Source organism: Triturus cristatus, chromosome 3_1, assembly GCF_964204655.1.
Source record: "Triturus cristatus chromosome 3_1, aTriCri1.1, whole genome shotgun sequence".
NCBI lineage: Eukaryota > Metazoa > Chordata > Amphibia > Caudata > Salamandridae > Triturus > Triturus cristatus.
In genome coordinates, this window is record NC_140583.1 from 444,212,684 (window position 1) to 444,239,359 (window position 26,676).

A 26,676-nucleotide genomic window follows, 5' to 3' on the forward strand; every position below is an offset into this window, starting at 1 on the left:
AGTCCGGTGCCGACCTGAAAAAACAAAAACAAATGTTACCGCCTCCTAGCGAGGCGTGGGGTGGGGCAAGCTGGGGAGCCAGGAACCAAGAGGAGGCTTCCTGGGCTCCCCAGCCCTTTATAGCCCTGGACGGATGTTAGCCCCTCGGCGCGACCCGGAAGTGATTCGAATCGCCTCCGGGTCACGCCCAATGCCCGAGACCAATGAGGGAGGGGGGGGGGGGGGCGGCCGCCACGTCACAAGGGTGCGCAAAAGGCATGACCCCCCCCACCCCCCAACCGTCGCGGAGGGGGCCGGCTCGACCGCCGTACCTTTTGGCGTGGCCGATGCCGGCCCCGCCGTTCTAGGGGATCCCTCGCCGACACAAGTGTGAAACACGCAACAGCGTACATTGACGGATTTGACACTCCTGGATACCAAGCGTTACTCCCCTCTTCCCCTGCGACTCTCAATTTGATTCTGGTTCTGTTGCTTCACCAAGTAGTGCCACTCCAACTGTATTGCCGAATTTCACCCCACAGACTGCAGACTTGATTTAACCCCCTCCCCCACTTTTTGTTCTCTTCACTGTCAATTTCCTCACAATTCCCCCAGAGGTAGCCTTTATCCTTGAAACAATATTGGCACGTTAATCAATCTTTACAATATGTTGGTAAAGAACTGTATCGGGCCTACAGGAGCAGATTTTTCTGGTGTTCACTAATTCACTCTCCTCAATAGCTGGAACTAGATTATTGGCTGCAAATGCTGGGCACTCCCTCTATCCCAAACCCCACTTTTCTATATTTCACTTTCTTCTAGTTTGGGACCTTTTAATGAGGTTCCACTAAGAGAGTTCCCACATCATAGGTCATTTGTTCGCTGTTTTGGTGACCGCCGGTTGGTGCTTACACCAAGGGGAGTTTGGGGTTATATTCCTTTTATTTTTACAGGTCACGTACCATATTACCTATAGGCACAGGGCTGTCTACAGGCCCCCCTTCTTTACTACATGATGAACATACACATACTCACTTGGAATGTTCTGGGATTGGGGACAGCGTGTAAGGGGCATCTGATTCAACCATATTTGTGCAAATTCACCGTTCACATTGCATTCATGCGGGGTGAGGATATCCGATTACAAAATAAATGGTGGGGACAATGCATCATCATAACATCCTCTGTGTTTGGTTGTGGGGTGCTAATTTGGATACGCCCAGCGGTCCCTTTCGAACCTCTGGCGGTCAAGATAGACCCTGAGGGGCATTATGTTTCTGTGAAGGGTCAGCTTGACGCCATCCGCTCCTGTTCAGCAGCATTTATGCAGCGAATGAAGCGCAACAAGCCTTTCTAGCCTGCCTCATAGTCCTCCTCATGAAGTGGGAGCATATCCCATGGCTTTTCGGTGGAGATTTTACCAGCGTACTAGATTCTGATCTTGATCGCTCCCACTCCCCGCTACTGACTTCCCCTGTGGTGACGTCCGTAGCTGGACTGCCACAGTGGCTCGCTCACTGGTCCCTCTTGCATAGCTGGCGTACATTAAATACGGACACAAGGGAATACTTCTATTATCTATTATTATATTAGACTGGACTGTATTTGCTATTCACTCACAGGTAACGGCTGGAGAATATTTAGGATGGACTTTTTCTGACCACAACCTGTTGCATCTAGTTTGGGGTGCCCGCCCGGCCCCTACCTGGCGATTGCAACCAGCCACGCTGGAGGATAGTGTATTCCGAGACAAAACCGGGAGATGCTGGGCCTCTATATGGAAGAGAATTGGGCTATTGCGACGTCCGTGCCCATAGAATGGGAGTCACTAAAAGTGGTCCCTACCGTGTCAATACAGCAGTGTGAGTGTGGGCAGACCTACACAGGGAGCTAACTATATAAGAGGCATCCCTGGGCGCATTAGAAACTGATTCTCGTGGGACTCCCGCGGGTCGATGTGCTCTTGCAGATGCTAGTGAGCGTCATGCCCAGCTGCTGGCTCAGCTGCAAAGTTTCGATTTTAGAGGCTACCAGGCAAAGATGCATGCTGAGGGAGACCAGGCTGGCCGCCTGCTGGCCTGGCTGCTTCGCAGAATGAACTCGCCAGTGCAGATTACTATGATCCACCAATACCCGGCTTGTCCAGTCACTATTCAGATGGGCATACACTAATCATTCATGTCTTACTATAAAGCATCATATGACCCGCCCATTACTGATAAAGTGGCACACATACAAGCCTTCTTCGCGGCTCTCGAGTTGTCTACCATTGAACAAGTGGTCCAAGGTCAACTATCGGTTTACAGCGCTTTCGCGATTTGGGCTTCCGCTGCGATTGCTCCATCTCATTTGCTTATTTTATACAGCGGCCACAGCCTGGGCTAAGACGGGCACTCTCTTTTCAGTCCCCTTTGAGATCAGTCGCAGAACGCACTGGGGATGCCTGCTGTTGCTGCTTTCATTTGCACTGGAGTAGAACCGTTGGCCCACCGGCTGCGGCGTGATGGGGAGGAGTGGGGTATCCTTTTGGGGGATGAGCTTCATGCGGTCTCCCTTTCTGCAGATGACGTCCTTATGTACATACGTCATGGTGAGGACATGGAGACATTGAAATAGCGCTTGAGGAATTCCGTAACGCCTCGGTCTGGAAGTGAATTTGGCCAAGATGTGCTTTTTTCCTGTGATCTCAACCTGCCCACTGCAACACCTCACGGTAGGGCTCCATCGAGTAAGATGGGAACGGTCCACATTCCGCTATTCGTATATATCACGATACTCGAGACTTAATAGATGGTAATCTCACTAGGGCAATCGCTTCTCTGAGTCCGCAACTGGCTTTTTGGAGTACACTCCCACTTACGGTACAGGCACAGGTCTCCCTCTCGAAGATGGTAATACTACCCCGGCTCCTTTATTACTTTCAGAATCTGCCAGCCCATGTACCATGCTCTACCTTCCGTACTTAGGGGCTCCTAATTTTGAGCATTATTACTTGGCAGCCTAGCTGTAATGGCCGTCTCGTTGGCCGGCATCTGGTTAAATTGGGCCTACCCACACTAGACCGAGCCGCCCAAGAGATTCATGAGTTCTTACCATTGGGCAAACTCCCCCCCACACTTGAATAAGCTACTGACCATAGCATGCACCATCTATACTAGAAGCCTCCGGCTAACTGTGACCCGGACGCCATAGACACCGGATATCCGTGTCAGCTCCTTACAGCCCTTTAGAGAACTCCTTGGGAGGGAGGGGATATAGCTCTGGAAGTCAGAAGGGGTAGATACCCTAGGCGCCCTATTCCAGAATGGTGCCCTCGTGCCCTTCGAACAGTCCTGCATGGACCATGGCCTGCCTCTGGACCATTTTCTGGAGAACCAATTGGCACATCACGGACACAGAACTGGATGCACACTCCGTGCTACATGCACTCCATGTGATGGGTGGCGGTTGACACCTCATCATGTGGTTCACACTTACAATGGCTTCTGCCCAACAGGACCTGATGCTCTCCACAAGGCACTGGGAATGAGACACTGACTGCAAGATGACATAGAAGTAGTAGGATAGGGTGCTTGTATACCCGCGTAAAGTTTCCCGTGACACGAAATTTGAATACTTCAGCATAATATTTTACACAGAGCATACCTCACGCCAGCGTGCTTGCAAAAAATATACGGTAGTGTGTCCATGTGCCTCAGATATAGTTCCAGTGATGCAGACATTGCACACATGTGCTGGGCTGTCCAGAAGCACAATTGCTGTGGGGGGCGGGCACGGATGCCCTGATGGCAACCACAGGGAGGGTGGACTTGTGTACAATGGAGGCAGGCCTGCTGGGGCTATATAGGCGCAGAGGAAAGGGCGCTGCCACTAATCGCTTTATAGACTTGGCCCTTCTCATAGCTAAGAGAGCCATAGCCATAAAGTGGAAGCAGGGTCACCTTCCTTGTATACCCAATTGGTTTGTGGCAATGTTGAAGCAGAGCGCGGCAAAATCGGTGGCGTTCAGCAGAGAGGAGGTCAGAGACCTAAGCAAGGTCCCCTTTGCATTGAGGTGGGTTACCCTCATGCATGAATTGCAGATAATCTCTGAGGAACCTCAACCGGAGGAGCCAGATGGGGCGCATGATTGCCCAACACATGCTAATCAATACCACACTTATTGTCTTGCTCTCACCTCCTCTTAACCTTTTCCCTTTCCCTCCTCCCCTCTTCCTCTCTCCTCTCCCCCTTCTTTTCTCATTATCGTTTTGTTGGGCCTGCACCCTATTTCGCTGAGCCTCGCTCAGAATGCACCCCCTGAGCAATATCTGTCCTAGTGCTGAGACAAAGTGCCTATGTATGCTATGCGCATACAACGCATCTCCATAGCTGCATTCCAGCCTGTGCCGAAAACACACACTATTAAGGATGCATAGATCTTGTTGATTTGAATTGGAAGTGCCCTGCTAGTTTACCTTGTTGCATGAGTTGATTGTTGATTATGTAAAGAGGAACCAGTGCTTCCTAACTTTCATTGATGCCTATGAATTACTGACCCACTAGGAATATGTGATCTATGCCTGGCTTCATTATCATACTGTAATGATTGTATCTTTGACCATACTGCTCTCAAAAATCAATAAAATTGGTTAAAAAAAAATGTATGGGCCGGGGACACATTACATCTAGTGCACACATCGGTATGACCAGGAAGAATCCAATGCAACCTCTGCGGCGTAGGATACACCTGGTGCAGGTTATAAAATTGTGTACGTTTAAAGTGTGCATAGCTAGCGGTGTCCTTAACCTCGGCACGTTTTCAATCGGCATCTGTAAGAGGATCTTCCAGATCCCCAGACCAACCAGTGCTGGCAGGTCCCATATCTATTTACCTATCAGCCTTCAGTGCGACATACAACGGGAAAATTAGACCCCTCTGCGCTCCTGGATCTGGTATGACACCAAGTGTGTGAGACTCCTGGCTTCTCAGGAAAGGTCAACCAGATCTCCCGGGCTGTACGGGAGGGTTTGGCATATTGTAAAAACTGACTCAGAGCTACACTGAACAGGGTGGTGGCCGATTCCACCATTCTAATAAAGAACCATTTAAGTGTAAGTCACCGCCACATGACAGCCACGCTCCAGCCACTGAGTCACATCCATCAAGGACTGTATTGGTCGGAAAGACTTAACTCGCCGAAGAGGGAAAAGCCAAGCATACAGTGCCCTACGCAAAACCCGCCTCACTGCATGCTCCCAGGCCACAGCCAACTGTTTCACAATGTAGAGGCAGTCCTTCGGCACTCCAACGCCGCTCAGCAATAGCTTGAGAGATCGCTGTCATCCACAAAGCCAGTTAACAGGCATTTTTCCCCATTGATGTTGTTGGCACACCACAAGGCTGCGTACTGCAGGAGTCCTGCCACATAATGGAGCTGCAGATCCTGGACACCCAGCCCGCCCTAGTCGGGGTCAAATTTCAAGACATCCAATTTAACCTGGGCCTTCTTGCCAGCCATCACCAAGGACACAGTTACAACAAACAAATGATGGACGGAATGCTGACAATGCATACATTCTCCCCCAGTCAAGAGATCTGGGTTAAATCCATCGTTCTTTTGCCCACTACACCACCCCAGTTTAGACATGGCCATATGCAAATCAGTCTTGACCCTGTGCCTCATGGGAACAGTCCAGCCCGAACTGCCAAGCCATGTCTTCCCTGGTACGGAATCAAGCATCCTAGGACCGGTTTCTGGCTATCAGCCGTCATCAGCCAGGATAGCTTGACTCCAGTGGCGTAGTGAGCACGGGTCCCACGTCTGGGAATACCCATCCCACTTAGGGCGAAAAGAGTTACAACAAACAAATGATGGACGGAATGCTGGCAATGCATACATTCTCCCCCAGTCAAGAGATCTGGGTTAAATCCATCGTTCTTTTGCCCACTACACCACCCCAGTTTAGACATGGCCACTGGAGTCAAGCTATCCTGGCTGATGACGGCTGATAGCCAGAAACCGGTCCTAGGATGCTTGATTCCGGTCCAGGGAAGACATGGCTTGGCAGTTCGGGCTGGACTGTTCCCATGAGGCACAGGGTGAAGACTGATTTGCATATGGCCATGTCTAAACTGGAGTGGTGTAGTGGGCAAAAGAACGATGGATTTAACCCAGATCTCTTGACTGGGGGAGAATGTATGGATTGTCAGCATTCCGTCCATCATTTGTTTGTTGTAACGCTTTTCGCCCTAAGTGGGATGGGTATTCCCAGACGTGGGACCCATGCTCACTACGCCACTGGAGTCAAGCTATCCTGGCTGATGACGGCTGATAGCCAGAAACCGGTCCTAGGATGCTTGATTCCGGTCCAGGGAAGACATGGCTTGGCAGTTCGGGCTGGACTGTTCCCATGAGGCACAGGGTCAAGACTGATTTGCATATGGCCATGTCTAAACTGGGGTGGTGTAGTGGGCAAAAGAACGATGGATTTAACCCAGATCTCTTGACTGGGGGAGAATGTATGCATTGTCAGCATTCCGTCCATCATTTGTTTGTTGTAACGCTTTTCGCCCTAAGTGGGATGGGTATTCCCAGACGTGGGACCCGTGCTCACTACGCCACTGGAGTCAAGCTATCCTGGCTGATGACGGCTGATAGCCAGAAACCGGTCCTAGGATGCTTGATTCCGGTCCAGGGAAGACATGGCTTGGCAGTTCGGGCTGGACTGTTCCCATGAGGCACAGGGTCAAGACTGATTTGCATATGGCCATGTCTAAACTGGGGTGGTGTAGTGGGCAAAAGAACAATGGATTTAACCCAGATCTCTTGACTGGGGGAGAATGTATGCTTTGTCAGCATTCCGTCCATCATTTGTTTGTTGTAACGCTTATCACCAAGGACACAAGCAGACTATTGAGTTCCATGAACATAGCCCTCGGCAAGTCGCTGAAAGAATTATGCATTGTATACAAATGTACACATGTGGCTCATGGCTACCCTGCCTATCACCAAGACAGAGAGTGTATTCCAGAACCGAACTGAAGTTCGTACACCATCGATCACCTTCCCCATATTCAGGGCATACTGAAGTCCCGAGCCGTGTGCATTCTGCATGCCCAAGTATTGAACTGTCTCCTTCTTCCAAGGCAGACCTTCCTGAGAAAGCTTCTCCCTATAGCCCTATAAACCCCACTAGGCCCGCCAATGGGAAAAGCACTGTCTTGAGTCTATTGACCTGTAAACTGAATGCCTCACCAAAGTCCTCCAACACCACCGGCAATACCGTAATCGAGTCCCCTGGTCTGCACTGGTATAGGAGCGTGTCGTCACAGTATGCACCAAGTCCCGACGCGTATACCCCATTCCGCCAAATCTGCTTCGGCATGCAGCCAGGGGCTTCATTGCTAAGGCAAAAGGGAGCAGAGACAGGGGCATCCCTGCCTTGTACCCCTCCCCCCACGAAAGGCTTCAGACACCACCCCGCCCATTCTTACCCGCACTGTAGGTTCTGCATATAGAAGGTGCACCCAGGACAAGAATTCCGGCCCCACTCCTATGCGCCGTAACACTTCCCACAGGTACTCCCAACCTAGGGTGTCGAATACCTTCTCGATGTCCATTGCCACCTGTGCTGCTTACAAACCCAACCCCTGATTAATGGGACAAACGTCTCAGATTCATATGGGTACCCCTCCGTGGCATGACCCGAGGCTCGACACTGCCAGCCTCAGCCTCATGGCCAGTACTTTGGAAAGGATCTTTGTGTCCATGTTCAGCATGGAAAGCGGCCTAAAAGATCACGGGTCACTTAAGTCTTTATCTGGCTTAGGGAGTATCACAATACGAACCTTGCATATAGGCCCTGGCAGCGAGTCGCAGTGCCTAGCCTTCAGGAGGGTTCCAGCAGGCGCCCGCTTTTATCCCCCTTCCTATGCAGTAGTTGTCGGTATTCTGTCCTGGTATAACTATCTAACCTATCCCAAATAGTCTCCACAGTGCGCTGAGCTCCCAACTGTGTTCGGCCCACTTTTCCCTGTGTTCCAGCCTGGTGCTGTAGGCTGGTCAATTCCCCCTCTGCCTGCAGTAGATCCCTTTTCAGCTGCTGCAGAGTTCCACATACCTGAGAAAGACTTTCACCCCTCACAACCACTTTCAAAGTATCCTATTCTGTGCCCCTTAGTTGGGTGGTAGAATTCCAGTTGCTATCAAAATACCCCTGCAGGAACAACTGGATCTCCTCTCTGTAAATTGGATCTCCCAGTGCCTCATGGCGGAGTCGCCATAAGGGAGTCCTGGGGTGGTGCATCCCTACCTCATATTGCAGTAGTAATGTTGAATGATCCAACAGGAATCCCACAGGAATCACTTAGTGTCTGAGTTAAAACTCAGAGAAGCCCGGGGTACCGACGGATAGAGCGGTGCCTCACGTCCTGAGCAGTGGCCAGGTGAGGTGAGGTTTCTTACCCGTACCTTTAGGGTTTGCAAACGTACCTTGAAATGAAATATTTGGTGTGATAAGTTATATCTTTCCATTTTTTTCATTTACATATTTACACATATAATATTTTATGTTGCACTTTTCATGCAGTAGCCTTTACTTTTTAGGTCCTGAGGAAGGCTAGACACTCTTTAGATCACGGATAGCTGAAACATGTAGACCGACCTGCCCTCTAAACTAGACAGAAGCAGTTTATTTTTTCAAAACTGCCTTAGCACTGGTTTTAACTCGGACACTAAGTGATATACAATAAACAGATTTTTCTCTTAGTAGCCAGTTTTAACTTCACTAATTTTAGTTTTTTTGCACTGCGTCCGTCACTTAAACAGAACCCACAGCTCATCATATCTTAGATTTTAGTATATCTTATGAGATCACACCAATAATACATCCCTGTGCTCCTCCCTCACAGTGAGGGGGTTGTAGCCCTCGGCTGTACTAGAAGTTACAGCCGGGAGGAGAACCCAAATGATGAAGCATGTCACCTGCGGGTGAGTAATGGGACTCAGTTTCCCTATAAGGGTTGCCCATATGGCATTTTTCATTTAGTTGAGCTTAGGTACTTATGAGTAGTTTAGGATGTCAGTAGGCACCTAGTAATAATGCAGACCTCGAGATAATCTATTGTGTTTTCAGAGTTAGTTGGGAAAGTGTCTTTGGAGGTCGTTAAACTTTTCCCGTGGACCCTCTCCCTCCCGGTTTTTAACACGTCTATCTAATTGCCCATCAGGCACAAAATTAAAATAATGGGTATCCCCACATACGGAATTAGCTCCTCTTCCAATGTGCAAAAAAATTCCCCATCATCCACATTGGGGGCACACAAGTTCAAAAAACAGACCTCCATTCCATCCAACAACCTATTGACCAGGCCATATCTGCCCTTCATGTCAGCCAAGACCCAGGGGGCAGAATGAAACCTGTGGGGCCATCCATATCAAAATCCCCCTGACATAACTGGAATAAGTTGAGGAGAACAACTTGCGTCTCCAATATTTTAGTACTTTCTCTTCCTCCCCATCCATCATGTGTGTTTCTTGGATCCCACCGGTAATGGAAACCCACCCTGAACCCAGGTATATTTTACTGTCGTAGTAGGAAGTGAAAGAAACCCCCTGCCCCCCACCACCTCCACCACCCCAGCTAATCACTTAAACACGATCACGGTGGCTAGAACTGACTCCAGGCCAGTCCAACCAGAACAGCCCAAGAGACACACTGACCCCGAACAATATCCCTATCACACTTCCCCACACACACCTGCAACAAACAATCAGCCCTGTGCCGCACAGCAAGGCCGAACACAAATTAGTCTCTGGATCTGACCGCCACCCAATCCACCTTCAGCAGGGCTCTGCACTCGGTGAGCACAGCAGCTGCAGGCACCCGTGTTCGGAGATCGGCCCCAAAAGTGTGCCTCCACCAACGGCCCACCTCGCGCCAAGCCTGCACAGCACCTGGGGCTTCTCGAGCACCGCAGACCCCCAATCACGCCCAGAGGATCCCCGTTGACTGTAGCAGGTTGCCACACCTCACCACAGTGGGCTTGCGACTATATAAAAGTGGCAGAATTCCACAGGATGAAACTGCAGGGCCGGGAGCTCTTGCCTAAAGATGCCGGTCAGCCGTGGTGCCGGCCACGCCCCCCAACTGACTTCTACCTTAATTATAAATGATATGCCTGTATATGCCTATAGATATTTTAGAGCGTATTGCTTCCCTCGAGACAGTGTTATTGGGTGCCTCACTTGCGGCTAATTTCTTTTGCAATGTGCTGCATCCTGCGTAGCCACTGTTTCTAAGCCATCTAGGAATGTTAGTGTTCATAGTTTACTATTGTTTATCATTCTAAGGTCAAAACTTTGATTCTAAGCGTGACAGCCATGTTGAAAATTTAAAACGACTATACACTTTATACCATATCATTGCCAAATCTCCACCCGCTGCTATGTTAAATTTTACTTTTTCTTACAATCATACTGTTTTATTTACAAGAATGTTTCCTTTTTTTTGCCTTTATTTTTTAATTTTTCTTACATTTGTTTGCTGATATTTTGAGTGTTTTTTATTGTGAATGGATGAGCGGGTGCATGCAAGGATGAGTCAGTGGGTATAAAATGAATGCATGAGTGTCCGAGTGCATTCATGACGATGCATTGGGAGCCGAAACTCACATGTGACTGAAGAGGCACTTTCAGTTATAGGAAACACAAAAGGTGATGGAAGAAATGCTTGCATTTTGTCTAACCACTGGCAGTCGCTCACCATGCCACCTCAGTTTAGACCTGGCCACATGCAAATCAGTATTGACCCTGCTCCTCATGGGAACAGTACAGCACGAACTGCCAGGCCCTCCCTGAACTGGAACACAAGCAACCCAGGACCAGTTTCGCCCTAGTTATGGGATCATCAACTGGGTGTAGCTTCGTTCAGTTGACACTGTGAGCATGGGACCAACGTGGGCCTCGTGCCCACTGTGTCACTAGAACCAAGCTGTACCTGTCTGATGAGCCCATAACTAGGGTGAAACCTGTCCAAGGTTGCTTGTATTCGGGCACAGGGAGGACCTGGCTTGGCAGTTCAGGTTAGACTGGTCCGATTGGAGCAGGGTCAAGACTGATTTGCATATGGCTGGGTTCAAACCGAGGTGACATGGTGTGCAAAATACCAATGGATTGGAATGCAGCCTTGAGTAAATACCTGTGGCTGAGATTAATTCAAGAATTACATTGCTCACTTTTTGTGTACTCTAGTGTCGCCCTATGTTGGGTTGGTATGCCCAGACATGGGTCCTGTGCACACTTCATAACTGGAACCAAGCTGTGTCCGGCTGATCAGCCAATAACTAGGGTGAATCTGGTCCTGGGTTACTTGTCTTTACAGTACAGGGAGGACCTGGCTTGGCAGTTTGGCCTGGGCTGTTCTGATTGGAGCAGGATCAAGATTGATTTGCGTATAGCTGGGTCCAAACTGAGGTGACATGGTGTTCAAAGTAACAATGGATTGGGATACGCATCCGAGTAATTACCAGTGGCTGAGATGAATTCAACCATTGCATCCATCACTGACCTTTTCGTGTACTTTACTTTCATTTAGTTATAAGCCATATTTACCGGCATTGCCAGTGCTTGTTACAAGAAAAGACTTACTGTGTTTGGGATAGCATGTGAGCTATCCCTGTTTGCAGACTGTAGCTTATGCTGGGGAGGCACACGCCGCTAGAGGCAAAGTTCTTGAGTAATCCTGCTCTGGTGCCAGCATTCTGTCAAACAGAGTAGAACATAAATGCATGAATGCCAAATGTATTTAGGCAGTCGAGATTAAGAAGCTGTAATACTGACTGGGACTTGTGTATCCTGTTTTATACATCTCATTGGATTACTCTGCATTCTGTGTTTCTCATTTGTAGTCATAGCATGGTCTCTATATTTAAGCCAAGGTGGTTCTTCAGTTACTATATATTTGTACCAGTGTCAGGTTGGTACAAATTAGCTGTTTTCAGAAAAGTTTCACGGCCCCCATTTGGCTGCATTGAAAATGATTCCTGAAATTAGTAAGTGTGGAAACGTCAGTTCCAGTAGATGTTGCAAGGATACCATAACCCTGCTTCGACCATCCAGTAGGTTAAACGATGATCACATTGCATCCTACCTGGTGCTTTGAAAAGATTCCCAAATGTAGGATTTTTTTTTCCAATTGATCTTTATTGTTTTCATATTAAACTATTCTACACAATAAATATTAAACAGCTCAGATTGTCAATGTTCCAAAAGCGCCCTTATTATCAAAGGTAAAGTGTGCATTGTGGCTGCACTACTTGACATATAAATACTACTTTATTTAGGAGAGTCCAAGTATTTGTCTGGAAATCAGATGCCGTCCAAATTTCCAGATCTCACAGCAGCAAACGTACTCCAAAACTCATCACCACACCCACCCATACCCCCCCTTCCACATTCAACCTATGGTATTAAATTGCCACAAAGTAATATTAATAAGTTTTGGCACATATCATTGCATCCCTGCTCTAGCTGCAAGTATATCGCGTCACTGACTTTATCATAAACTTCTCTTAAGCAGTAGATAGTGCCCAATAGCATATGTCTGTTTAAAGCCCACCCATAAGGTGATGTGTCATCCGCCTTGAGGTTGACAGCCCAAAGTATCATTTTCCAATCTAATGTCAATCTGGGTCTACACATGGCCCTTGTTGGGTGTGTATTTGCAGCCATGTATGCTTTAGCAGATTTGTATAACTTCCACATTTCAGGGTCTGGAACCACCAGGGATCTCCAGTTTGTGGCGATCTGTTGTTTCTCAAGGGCCAATGCCAGGTCAATAAATTTACTATTAGAACTATTGGCTTTAGGCCTAGATCTGAGTTCCAGCAGGTAAGTTTTAAGTAACCACAAATTGCCTGTCCATTCTGTGAGACATGTAATAACCTTCTCCACCATACCATTGTCTAACGGTTTCACAATACCTCCCCATATTGCTACAGGCAGGATCTACATTAATACAGCGGGCTCTTCCAGATACATTGCCTGATGTTAAATATGTCCTATGGATGCAATTATATTGTATGATTTTAAGACAGGCATTTAGTGTGATCTGGCACAAATGCTGCAACACGCAGACCCATTCTCTTAACCTAAATCCTTCTCCCACTTTGCACGTAGAGGGCCCAGGTGATAGCTCTATATGCCATTGTGATAAAATGGCAGCCATTTCCTGACAGGGTCTGCATTAATGTCTCTACCTACCGTAGGCTCTTTCCCACTTTTACCCCACTTAAGTGTAATGGCCTTAGTTATTGCTGCATAGGTCAAGAATTGTCTAGGAGAGAAGTCGTAGGTAAGCATCACCTTTTCAAAGGACAGGAGAGCGCCCAAATCATATAGATCACCTTGTAAGGCTATTCATTTTGTGATCCGTAGGATCCTATCTGCTCTTTGCGCCACTTGTGAAAACCTCTGGAACACCCATATTGGGGTTTCTTTGGCCTAAGGTGTCCGACCCACCCCCTCCCCGCCCCCCCCACTTCCCCTTCCTACGCACGGGTGTACCGGTTCTAATTGCAACTTGCCGCCTGCAGTAAAATCAAGGTGACTCAACCTTGCACTGCATGTTTAAAACATATTCTTGGTCATCTACAGAAGTCCTGCATCCTCCTTCCAGGAGAAGGTATATTGTGTCTAGTACAACTCTATCATATCTTCATCCCAGATCACTTATGATGATTCCCAAATGTAGGATTAACGTTGGAGTAGACCAGAGAAAACCACACTGGAGAAAGTTTCTTGAGGGCAGTCACCCTTGCCTAGGTTGATACTCTTTGGCTGATATAACCTTTACTTTCCCTGCTACTTTTTTAAATGGGACTCAAAATACATTATTTTTCTGTCAGGACGCCTCTTTAACTCCTGAATGAAAAAAGAAAGAAAAAAAGTCTCCAAAAATAAATTAGAGCCAACATTGACACGTGATGCAAAAGATATGTACTTACTGCTGCTTTTTTTGACAGAGACATTGTGAATGCTGAAGCTTCTGCTTCTAACTTCATCACACTTCTTAAACAGATTTAGCTCTTGTCTTTGTAATTACAATAAAATCTCTGTGACTGTGCCAGCCCCAGCTTAGCTGCCTCAGGTGTTGTCATTCTTATCCCTACAAGACATCTTAGCTTTTTAATTTCTTTGAGAACCTTCACTGCAGTCCTGAAGTATTATGAATCATGTGCTTAGAATCTGGCCTGTCAGAAACATGGATGCAAAACAATGGCTTACAAAGCTGGTACTTTTTCTACTCTATGATATCTTCCACCCCGTTTGTCCTTTTACTCTTTTTTTTTTTTTAGCCTGTTTAGAGGATGAGAAGAGTGTCATGCACCTACAATATTTTTTTATGCAAGTGTTTTGGGATGTTAACCAAACAGATAATAGTTTCTCTAGTTAATTTCTAGTACATTAGTTTGATGTTGAGGAATGGGGAACCTGGAGCAAACTTGTCTTAATCTCCCAGTCATTGTATAGAAGGACATTCATGACGGCTGGCTGAAAGGATTTTGTAGAATTAGATGCTATCAAAATATTTGGGAAATTCTATTGCAACACATAAGGGTTACACATTTTAGAGTGTAAGGAACACTAGCATACTGATGGTTTGGATGCAAAGCTGCAATGTATCAACAATTGAAACCAGTACCTTGAGATCCCTTACACCCTAAAACGCCGGTCAGTGTGCAGAGTAGGACTGCGATGTCAAAGTCTTTTGGGAAATGGAAGTCCAATACAGTTGTCACTACCCATGCATTGGTAAAATTGGACAAAAATGTTGCCTAACTTTATTTGCAGGCCAGTTGCCTTATTTTAAATGTTATTTGATTGGTTGATTAAGCAGTCTCTTAAGATATCAGCTTCACAGTCGTGCCGTTGTTCGTCAATAACTAATGAAGCCTCAACTATGGAGGAGATGTGGTCCCGTGGCTAAGCCACTGGATTTGGGAGCTGGTGTCTGGTTTGGAGTCTAATCCTCAGGATTTGAAAGAAGTCCCTTCATACCCTTGTGCCTAAAATGTAAATATCTGTGAAATGCATAGAAATCTGTAACTCATAGATACAAATTCCCTACTTGATTTACACAATCTTGTATTGCCCTCCAACACCGTCTAATATGCATTTCACTCCATCCACTGCATCTCAAGTTGGTTCATGGTATAAACATACATAAATAAGCTATCATAAGCCGCTACGTACATTTTCAGCAAATTGCTATAGTTGGATCCCAGCGTATAGTGATCAGTTTACTTTCATAATTCAGATAGTTAGGCACTGGATAAAAATGTTGGTAGTGATGCACAGTATCCATAACCTCTGTAATATTATGAAATAAAGGCATGCATAAGCCATTGTCGTGGAGAGAAAGTATATGATGTCAAACCGTTTAAAAAGGAGGATTAATCTTTGTTTTTGTGTGTGAGAGCATCTTCATGGTCTGTCTGTTTTTTTGACACGTGCATAAATACAGTGTCTTTGGAAAGCACTTAAACAGGAAAATCTAACCCTGTGACTTTCAGGTATCAACACCTGTGATATTAACCAAGTCAAATGAATTAATGTACACACATCTGACAACTGACACTAACCAGAGTGTTCCCAATTTGAATCCCGATCTGACAATGTAGAAATACAAGCTTTCAACCAAGATTGCATTAAAAGTGTGGGTCACCTCGCTTTCCTTTGCATCCCATCTGATTATATCAGCTAGTGACTTAATGTATTTTGAAATTGTGGAAATCATCCCTGTTAGAAATGAGGGTCTCTAGTTGGCAAGGGCTTGCACCTTTGTCCAAGTAGGGACCCTTCTTCCTAGTCGGATAAGGGAGTTACACTCCTAAAATAACCCCTGCTCACCCCCTTTGTAGCTTGGCACGAGCAGTCAGGCTTATCTTAGAGGCAGTGTGTAAAGCATTTGCACATAACCAACAGTAACACAGTGTAAGCACTACAAAAGGACACCACACCAGTTTAGAAAAATATCCAATATTTTTATAAACTTAAGACAAGACCAAAAACGATAAAAATCCACACTACAGTACTTAGAAATCTTCAGTTATCAAAATAACCTTGAAAAACAGTTCCGTGATGCCGATAGCTCCGTCTGGGGCTATCACGGCGTCGTGAACAAACAAATCCAAACAGTTATGGCTGACCGCAGAGTCGCGGCCTAGCTACGGTGTCAGCGAGACCCGTAAAACAGTACCTTTAGAAATGCAGGGCGTGGGCGTCCTCTTCGTTGAGCTTCCGAAAGCACTGCATCCGCAGGCGTCGGTTTCAGAGGTCGGTGCAGGAGTTGTCAGACCCTTGAAGTCACACGCGTTGCAGATCGAACTCCTCGCGGTTGAAGTCAGGAGCGCTGGCGTCAGGTGCTGCGGTGCGAGTTGCGGTGTGAGATTCCCTCAGGTCGCGGTGCGAGCAGCGGATCGATGGCGGCATCAGATGGCGTTGCCAGTGAGACCAGGGTCGCAGTGCGAAGTGATGCGGTGCTCGTCGCGGTGCTGGCAGGTCACAGTGAGAGCAGCGGCATCGTCGTTGCTGAAGTGCTGTCGTCTGCTGACGAACTGGAGTTGATGGCACGATGTCGGTAGGCCAAGGCTGCGGTGCGGGATGAGGGTGGTGCATCATGTAATTTTACAAGTGGTGCCCTCAAACCACGATGCTGATTTTGGCGTGGAGCGCCGTCGTCGGGGATACCAAGGCGGCGGCGTGAATCGAGGCAATGCGGAGTGAGGGGCGCACAGGTCATGGCGGCGTCAGCAGGCATTTTCGGTGAGACCAGGGTCACATTGCGGCGGTGCCCTCTGCGGTGCCTTCAGCACACAGTCGGCAGTGGCGTAGTAGACTATGTCGGATTGCTTTTTCTTCTGTTGCAGCATAAAACACACAGTCCCCAGTGCTGAGAGCAGAAGAACTTGAAGTCTTTGCTGTTCCTGAGACTTCTTGAACAGGGGCAAGCTCTACCTCAAGCCCTTGGAGAAACTCACAAAAATAGATTGCAGAAAGTTCGGTCCAGTCCTTTCACTGCCCAAGGCAGAAGCAGCCACTGCAGGCCAACACAGCAAAGCAATCAGCAAAATGGTAGTTCCTCCTCACAGCTTCTCCAGCTCTTCTTCTTGGCAGTCTTCTTGGTCCAAAAGAGTTCTTAAGTTCAGGTGTTTGGGCTCCACTTTTTATATTCCAAAATCTTTTGTCCTCTCAGGCAGAGAGTGTCTGTGCCCAGCCAGAACCAGTTCTGCCTTCTCTGGTGTGGCTTACTGGCACGAGGTGGAGACTGCATTGTCAGAGGCAGACCAGGCCCATTCAGGTGCAAGCAGATTTCCTCCCCCTACTCTAAATGCAGCCCAGGTCTATTCAGCCCTTTCCTGACCCACCTAGACTATTCGGAGCCACCGCTGCTCCCCAGCCCCATTTCATCCAAAAACCAGACAGTCAATCCACAAACCCAGCAGAGGCCTGCTGGATGGCTGAGAAAGAAAATACCTACTTTCTAGAAGTGGTATTTTCAAACCCAGAATGTAAAAATCACCTTCACTAAAAGATGCATCTTTAGATTGAGTTCAGGCAAACTAAACTTTATTTTCCTACCTAGTTCCCAGGGCCAGTTATGCTTATAAGATATTATAAACAAACTCCCCATTCTGTCCTATGGGGAACAGGTAGCCTTGCAATCGTGAAAAACTAAATTGGCAGTAATTCACTATCAGGACATGCCACACTCACCAGGGCATGTCCTACCTTTCACATACACTGCACCCTGTCCACAGGGGTACTTTGGGCCTACCTTAGGGGTAACTGACATGTAAGAAAGGGGAAGGTTAGGGCCTAGCAAGTGGGTGCACTTGCCAAGTCGACATGGCAGTACCAGACTGCACACGAGCTTGGTCAGAGTTACATTTACGGGCTGTTTGTGTGTGTGGAACAATCCAGTGCTGCAGCCCACTAATGGTTCACAGAGGCGCTAAGGAGAAGCAAAAGTGCGTGCAAATGTCTGGAGAGACTATGGAGGAAGAACTTTGACCCCGTAAATAAAATTACCTATAAATTGGCTCTGAAAGCCCACTACGCCAAAGTCCGCGAGGGGAAAAAAATATTTTCCGGCTTCAAAAATTGAACAAGCTGGGAACAGCAGCAGGGAATTGTTCACGATTGTAAAGGACTTTTGCTCCCCAATGCAATCAATAGCCCCTTCACCCCCTACTTCTGAATGGATGAACCATATTGCACAATATTTTTATAATAAAATTAAAACCATCCAGGATTTGTTCGGGGATTTGCCTCAAACGAGCAATGGCAACATAGGTTTGCCCCTCCTGGTCTTTTCCAACTTCGATGCGACCCTCCTGGAGTTCCCCCCTATTCCGCTGGCCACATCTCTTAAAATAATAAAAGTGTTGAAATCCATCTTCCCCCTTGGACCCTTAAAGTATTGGCATCTATTGCTGAGGTGATCAATCCTGCTGTTAACCTGGTTCTGAACCTTTCCTTGTCTGAGGGATTGATGCCTGATAGTTGGAAACATGGAAAAATTCTCCCGCTCCTAAAGAAAAAACCCTCAGCAGATCCTTCTGCAGGCAGTAATTATAGGCCAATATCGTTGTTGCCTTTCTTCTCCAAGGCTTTGGAGAAGTATGTGAATGTTGTTGTCACTGATTTTGTAGAGGCAACCCATGTACTTCATCGGAGCCAGTCCGGGTTTAGAGCCAACTTTAGTACGGAGACGGCCTTATTGGAAGTCTCAAATATTATTGAATCTACTCTTGATAGAGGAGAAAAAGCAGTATTGATACTACTGGACCTTTCGGCGGCATTCGATACCGTGCCCCATGATTTACTTCCGCACAGACTCCAGGACTGTGGCATTGGTGGCACGGTACTTAGGTGATTCTCCTCCTTTTTGGAAAGCCGCCAGCAAACAGAATGGTCCCCTCCTTTTTCTGCCCTTATCTCCCCGATGAAAGTAGGAGTGCCACAGGGCTCTGTTTTGAGCCCAACTTTGTTTAACATATGTATGGCTCCCCTTGCTCTCCTGGCAGAGGAATACGGGGAAAAAGTAATATCCTACTCCGACGACAAGCAGCTGTTGTTCACTTGCGAGAAGGATGATACGCCGAGAGTAAGTGAAATAAACACTTGCTTGGCAAAGTTGTTCGCCTGGTTTAGGCAAAATCAACTGCTATGTAACTCAGAAAAGTCTGAAATTATTTTTTGGGGACAAAGCCCAGGCGATGAATGGCACCAATGGTGGCCCCAGAATATGTCCCCCCTAGTAAGCCCAGTCACCATCGTAAAAAACCTTGGGATGAAACTGGACGCTGACATGTCCATGAAGTCACAGGTGCAAACAGTGGCCGGCACATGCTTTGGGCTACTGAAAATGCTGAGGAACTTCCTCCCCTTACTCCCAGTCTTGAATAGGAAAACAGTGGTCCAAGCCCTGATCACGTCAAGGTTGGACTATGTCAACGTTCTGAGCCTAGGCCTTCCTGATTACTTACTAGGCCGCCTGCAGGTGGAACAAAACGCGGCGGCTAGGGCAGTAGTCATGGTTGGCCCTAGGACACACAACGCCTCATTTGAAGTCCCTGCACTGGCTCCTGGTGCGAAAGAGGGTCAATTTCAAAGGGTAAATTTCAAAGTCCTGGTGCTGGCCTTTAAGGCCTTTCACAACATAGGGGCTCCTTAAATTAGGAATAGAATTCAGCCCTATGCCCCATCCAGAACCTTGCGGTCTTTGACCCTGCGGTTGTTGATCGTGCCAAAGTTTGCACGTTCGCGTATTGGTGGCCTTCCAGGTGGCAGCCTCTAAGCTATAGAATAGCCTGCCGCCCTCCCTGAGACAAGTGCAGGATCTCCTTAGTTTCAGGAGAAATGTAAAAACTTGGCTCCTCCAACATTAGATGAGGCATACCTGCTGGTGTGTGCACTGTTCTGTCAAGGGTTTCTGCTAGCGCTGGGACACTCTAAGGAGTAGCTGTGCGCGCTACAAATACCCAGTAACATCATATAACATAACTAACAGCATTTGATTTACAGGCTCCGGGCACACTCAGTGCACTTTACTAGGGACTGACACATAAATCAAATAGGTCAATCATGGAAACACTCATCCATAACACATTTTACCAAAGGAGCACTTGTACTTTACCTCTGATCAGCAGTGACAAAAGTGCGCAGAAACACTAAGCCAGCACAAACAGAGTCAAAACCGGGAGGTCAGAAAGCAAAAGCTCTGGGGAAACACCCCAAAAGATGCCAAGCCGAACAATCCCTACCCCAATGTCAAGTAACCTAGTCACTTTAAAAAGTAAAGACCGTGTTATACAATGTGCTGCATCCAATATGGTTTGTGGGTACCAGAGTGTCTGGCTCCAAGATGGTAGCACCTGAGTGAGTCTCCTTGTGCCAGGCCCAGAATCCACACATCAGAGCGGAATGGGACATAATTGTTCCTATTGTAGCCAGCAATGCTCACCGGACATCTAAGACAACAAGATTGCGGTGAGGGGAGTGGGGCATTGTGCCCTATGATGGGTGCCTGTGCTGCAGGCCTGTGGTAGTGGTCTCCTTCAAAATGATGGACAGGCTGGTCGGATGTAGGATGGGGCAACAGTAGAGGTCATTAAACTGGTGCTGCAGAGTGATGGCAAATGAGGGCCGTGCTGGGGGAGGAGATCAATCCCTGGAGGCTGTGGCAGCTGTGACTGAGTGGACATACGCCCGGTGCCGCGTGCATGTGAGAGTGCAGCAATGTGAGAACGCACTTTCCTTCTCCGACCCAAGAGGCCCACGTGGGTGAAGTCGTCTCCCAGGAGACCCAGCTACCTATTTATTTCAAAATCAAGGTGTGGCCTGGCTCCTGCCAGAGCGAACGTCCTTGGTAGCCTCTGTAGACCCTTACTCTGTATACATCACTGGCCTGTGCCTGCGACTATTTGTGGACACCCTCCTCTAGCTGCTGCCAAGGCCATGTGCAGACTTAATGTGGGATCCTTAAAGGCTGGAGTGCAGCTGTTTTGGCATGGGGCATCGTCATAAACCTTGACATACATGTTGACTGCTTTGTTCATCGCCAGTACTAAGGACTTGCTGCCCGGGGCAGCACAGCTCCATGGGCGGAACCAGTTGATCTTGATATCAACAACATACACTAACTGTCGGAGAGAGGCTTGATCTTCTTGTTGGGTCGCTCTTGTTGGTGGCGCCTCCTGGAGGCCTTTTATGTTTCTGTGTTGCCCAATTTCTATTTGCAATGCCCCATCCCGCTGCACCTTCAGATGGACTTTTACACCCGGCATGTACTGCCCTCCTTGGTTGTGTGCTCTCTGGACTTCCCCTTGGGTAAAACCGCTTTTGTTAATTGATCAGAAAAATGCAGTTTAGATATGATGGAACATCTAGATTGAATTCCTTGAATCTACTGGTTTGGTTGTTTATCACAAGCACATTGGAGTGGCTGTTATGGGGAGGATAGGTTTTCACACTGCTGCACGTGTGACATGTAACTCCACTGTGACAAATGCAGGAGATGTCAACCCCTGGCACTATGTTCTCAGGATGCACTTTGTGGTTATGTCTGAGGCTGCACCCACTACACCCTGGTGCTTACTTAATCATGATTAAACCAGGCAGTGATTAGATGATACGCCATGGAATGTGAGGGTTAAGTAGCATGCGCAAATCTATTCATTTATTCTCTTACTTAGATCGCCACAAAATTGACGTTGCCTTTCTGCAGGAGATGCGTCTAGGAGCACAGACCAATTTCCCCTTGGCATGGAAATGGGCAGGCCAGCAGTTCAGGGCAAACAATTACTCTTATGCCTGTGGCACAGCCTTGCTAATCAAATATTGTCTCCTTTTAGTTTACTGTACAAAGACAACGACCCACTGGGCTGATATAACTTAGATGATGCACTTATCAATGGGACAGAGTTTACTCTTCTCAATACATATGCCCAAACACGGACGATCCGGATTTCATCCAACAAATCTGGAATAAATGCCTGGCACTGTCCCCCGAAGTGGTCCTCTAGCTCGGTGACTATAATTTGTTTCATGACAGGCTACTAGATTGCTCTAATCCTGATAAACGTACGCATTACTCAGTAGCCACTGTATTGGCACATACAATGGACACATTGCCCCATGGCGACACAGATTCGCTACCACTAGGGAAGGTACACATGTTTCCACTACACACAGTTCATGGACACGATTGGATTGGCTCATGGGATATTTGCGGTTTGGCCAAGTACATTGAATATTTACCATGCACCCTTTTGTATCACTCCCCTGTCAAGCTCTCTATCGCCATGCCAGCATCCAAGCATCATGCATTTACATGGCGCCCCTCTCCCTTTGCGCTTCTAGATGAATCCTTCAAAGAGGAGGTACGAACCGTAATCATCAACTATTTACACCCTAATGATGGCTCTGTATAGGCCCATGGTACCCTTTGGGAGGTTTTTAAAGCATACATGCGTGGAATGTGCATAGCCAAGCAACATGGGGTATGCAAAATCTTATGAGACAGGCTTAGCAAATTTGAACCAGACATTCAGGACTTGGAACAAGGGTACATGCGAGACCCTAACCCCCACACATTAGCAGAGATTAGGGCCAAAACTTTGAATTAGCAGAAGGTGCAGAAATAGCAGTCCGACACTTACGCAAATACTGTGTGTGTATGGGGAGGTAGACAGGCCAGGCAGAGCCCTCTCTCTGCTGATTCACTGGGCACGTGTCAGTCGCAGGATATTCTACACATTGAGGAAGAGGAAGGCAACACGCTTTATGATGCTGAGAACATTTTGGCATAATTTGGCGAGTTCTTCTCTAGGCTATACACATCCTGTATCTCAAGCACAAAGGAGGAATTTCTCACCTACTTTGACCGTATTGCTCTGGTGTGGATTGAGGGGCCAGGTTGACATTTCCTGGGTACACTGCTCATACTTGAAGAGATCACGATGGCTGTAGCAAATTGGCCACATGTAAAGCCCCTGAGGGTAATGGGTTCCCCTCTACATTTTCCAAGACCTTCTCTCATCTGCTGGCCCCTCGTCTTCTCTAGATGTACACTGAATGAGGTGCTGGAGTAGGGCACACTTCCTCCTCATTTAATCAGATGGTTCTCATCACCTTTTTAAAACCGGTGAAACCACATACATGTGTGGACTCCTATAGATATCTTTCGCTCATGAATACTGATGTGAAAATACTGACTAAAATCCTGGCTAATCGCCTACTTTTGTTTCTTCCTGACCTGGTCCTACCAGACCAGGCCGGCGTTATCCCAGGCCAATCAACTGCCTCCAATCTCAGGGCACTCTTTGCCCTACTACATCAAGTATCCCTAGAGGAGGACCGCCAGCCATTCTCTTGGACGCCACAAAAGCCTCTGATTTTTTAGAATGGTACTTCTTCTTCGCAGTTCTGTCTCGCATGGGAATACCATATACTTTTCTGAACCTAATGCGCCTTCTATACAAGAGCCCCTCTACGAGAAAACACACTGCTCTCTGACCCAATTCCCATTAGGAGGTGCACCTTCCATGGGTGTCCAGTGTCCCCTTTACAATATGCCCTAAAGTCTGAGGCCCTGGCCTGTGCATTCAGGCAAATACACGGCACCAAAAGCCTCGCCTTTTCCCAGTGCAACATTATTGTATCCCTGTATGCTGATAACATAATGCTGCCCTGCTCAGAATCTAACACCAGACATCAAGGAATTCACATTATTTATAGCACTGTCTGGTATTACAATCAACTGGAATAAGTCAACTATTCTCCCTCTGACCCTGGCCACGCATGTCCACCTCCTCAGTAAAATAGTTGGGCATGTGGAGCAATAAGAATAAGGCCATTGTGTAGCCATTGCGAAAATAAAAGACCAAGTACAGAAGTGGAACACACTTTCGATCTCCCTCATGGGTAGAATTGCTCTGATAAAAATGGTCATACTACCCAAGGTCCAATACCTTTTCTGTACGCTGAAGAATTGCCAGGGGCCATACTTACTGCAAGCATCCTCCCATCACCTTTGTGTGCTTAATGTACCACCTTGCAGCTGAACACGGCTCTGTGCACTCGGCTCATCTTGGGACATTTGTCGGCCAGCTTTTGCAAAGCCCTCGTGCAGAGGTCAGTTCGGTGGCAAGCACGCAGCTGGGGTGGGATGGACTGTGCAGTAAGCTAGCGTGTCCGATACTATACTCGCTCTCTCCATCTACAGTGCACTATCCACTGTACATTCTCACCTGCAGGAAACTAGTTAGTTCTAAACTACATGACTTGGGAGTGCGGGCGCTGGGGAATCTAATGAACGGTTCCTGGAATGTCCCACGGAGGACGAGGACCGGGATCTTAGTATGCTAGACAGGTGTACATACATACGACTTCGGGCCCTCTGTAAAACTCCATAGTTGGCATTCCCTCAGGAACCACTCACTTCACAATCCCTCTTATAGCTACTGTCAGTGCAATTGCCAAAGTATATCCCGACTATACTCTACCATGCGGGCGGGGGCCCCAGTGGCAATTCAAGATGCGACGGCGAGATGAGAGACGCACCCTGGGGTTCCAATTGTTGATAAAGAGTAGGTATACTTCTGCAGTCAGCTAGGGACATTGTGGCTGCTTACGCCTTAATAAATTTCAGATTCCTCCACCAGACATACCACACTCCTGCTAAGCTGTTCAAAATCCATGTACGAAAGAATTCCATGTGCATGCAATGTAAAGCCCCAAAGGCCGATTTTATTCACTTGGCATGACATTGCCCACCAATCTAGGACCACTGGGGTAGGTAGGGTTTTCCAGATCCTTTCAGACATTAGCGGTTCACCATTTGGGCCATCTTCTAGACTTGCTTTGCTTGTTTGCACCAGAACTATACCCTGAGGTGTACAACAGCTATCTTTGATTGCCCTCTTGCTTGCCAAAAGACAAGTGGCTCGTCAGTGAACCGACACAAAGATATGCGGAGCCCGTTACCCCCCTACCTGTTAACTCATGACACCCTTCACCCATGATCCCATGTAGGAGGAAGTGAGGGAGGCAAAGCGGGGCAGACGGATGGACGTTATAACCCTTTTTCATGGAGCCCAGCTCCGCATGGCCAGCTTTTGGATTTGGAAATAAACTGTTATTCACGAACTGAACAGAGACCAGTACTGTCTGTGGTTGATTTAATGGACTGCTCATATGCTCTGGGTATCAGACAAAATAGAGAGTGTCCCCACCAACCAAGGGGCCAGGTTTATATAAACCAAATATCCAAAGGATTCCCCTAAACAAATATTGGAATGTAATCTAATCTGCTGCCTACATGCATCCCTTCCACTCTCACTCCAAACACTTCCACACACAGTCCTAAACATAACCGAATGCCACAAACCGTTTTAAAAACGTACCTATGGCTCTAATCCTTTTACATAGTTAAAAAGTCAATAAAAAGTATATAATGTATAAAGCACATGACAATAAGAATCAAGCCCTTGCAGCCCCTTCGGCACAGAGTGACCCCCAACCTTCCAGGGGGCCCCATTCAGCCAAAGTCAACGAATATCTGTAAGATTTGGAAGAGTCGGGGGGGGGGGGCCTCATCACATTCTGCATCATTGTGTGTTGCGCCAGTGAATAAAGGGAGATTTGAAGGACAACACAGTGTGTCTATCAATAAACGCACCTTATTATATATGTCACTCAGCATGTAGGGACTACCGGGTACACCATGGGTTATGCCTTTAGAATCCGTTGACCGGTTTAATTTGAAACCGCTAATAAGGACCACCTTCTTCAGGACTAATGCATACATTTCTCCTCTCCAAAGCAATTTGACAAAAACATCTATGAAGAAATACACAAGAAAGACATTTACAAAAATGAAGACCGGTTTATAAAAATAAAAATTACAATAACTATAGTATACCCTATAATAATAAGCCCCACTACGACAATACTAAACACTGATTACAAATATTTTTTTTTCTCTCCATTAATGCCTAGAAATTGAATAAAACCATACACTTCCCTCCAACTATTCGTGGCATTCATACAACTAACCCTTCATCTTATTTGGACATGCCGCTGTCTCCCGTCTCCTCTCACTTTCTGGAGTTACTGTCGCTCACAAAGATTGAAGCAATATGTATATTTTCTTAAACTGTTTGTGGAATTTGTTTATGTTGTTGACTGTGTCTGGAATTGTTTAAAGTGAAGGAGGAGGGTTGCTTGTGGCCAGTAGTTTAGATTTTATTCCTAATCTCTGGGTATACACATACTTTTTAACATTGATACAAGATCCCGTCACTTCTCATGTATCTGTGGGAACCGATCATCAAGATGGCACTCAACGCTGTTACATATACCTGTGATGTGTTTGGATTTAGTTTTTGTTTTCTGGATTTGGTGAAATAATTGATAAAAAATTAACAATAACAAAAAATCGAATATGATTACTTGGTCTTTAGAAAAGCATTTACAATTGATGTACATATTGAAACAATCGTTGACTTTTTTCCAGTTTTCCCCACATTTCAATACACAACCATGTTCCTTTCCCTGTATTTGAAACAATTGTCAAATTATTGTTTCGTTCTTCTTTATGAAACATTCCAATTTTCTGTAAATGTTAAAAAAGGTTTGATTACATTGT

At 46.9% G+C, this 26,676-nt stretch overlaps 1 protein-coding gene across 1 annotated transcript in view; it reads left to right on the plus strand.

Annotated features, from left to right (window-relative positions):
• SPPL2A (signal peptide peptidase like 2A) overlaps positions 1–26,676 on the plus strand; it is a 291,455-nt gene that overhangs the window by 78,250 nt on the left and 186,529 nt on the right. The gene's annotated exons all lie outside the window — the stretch shown is intronic.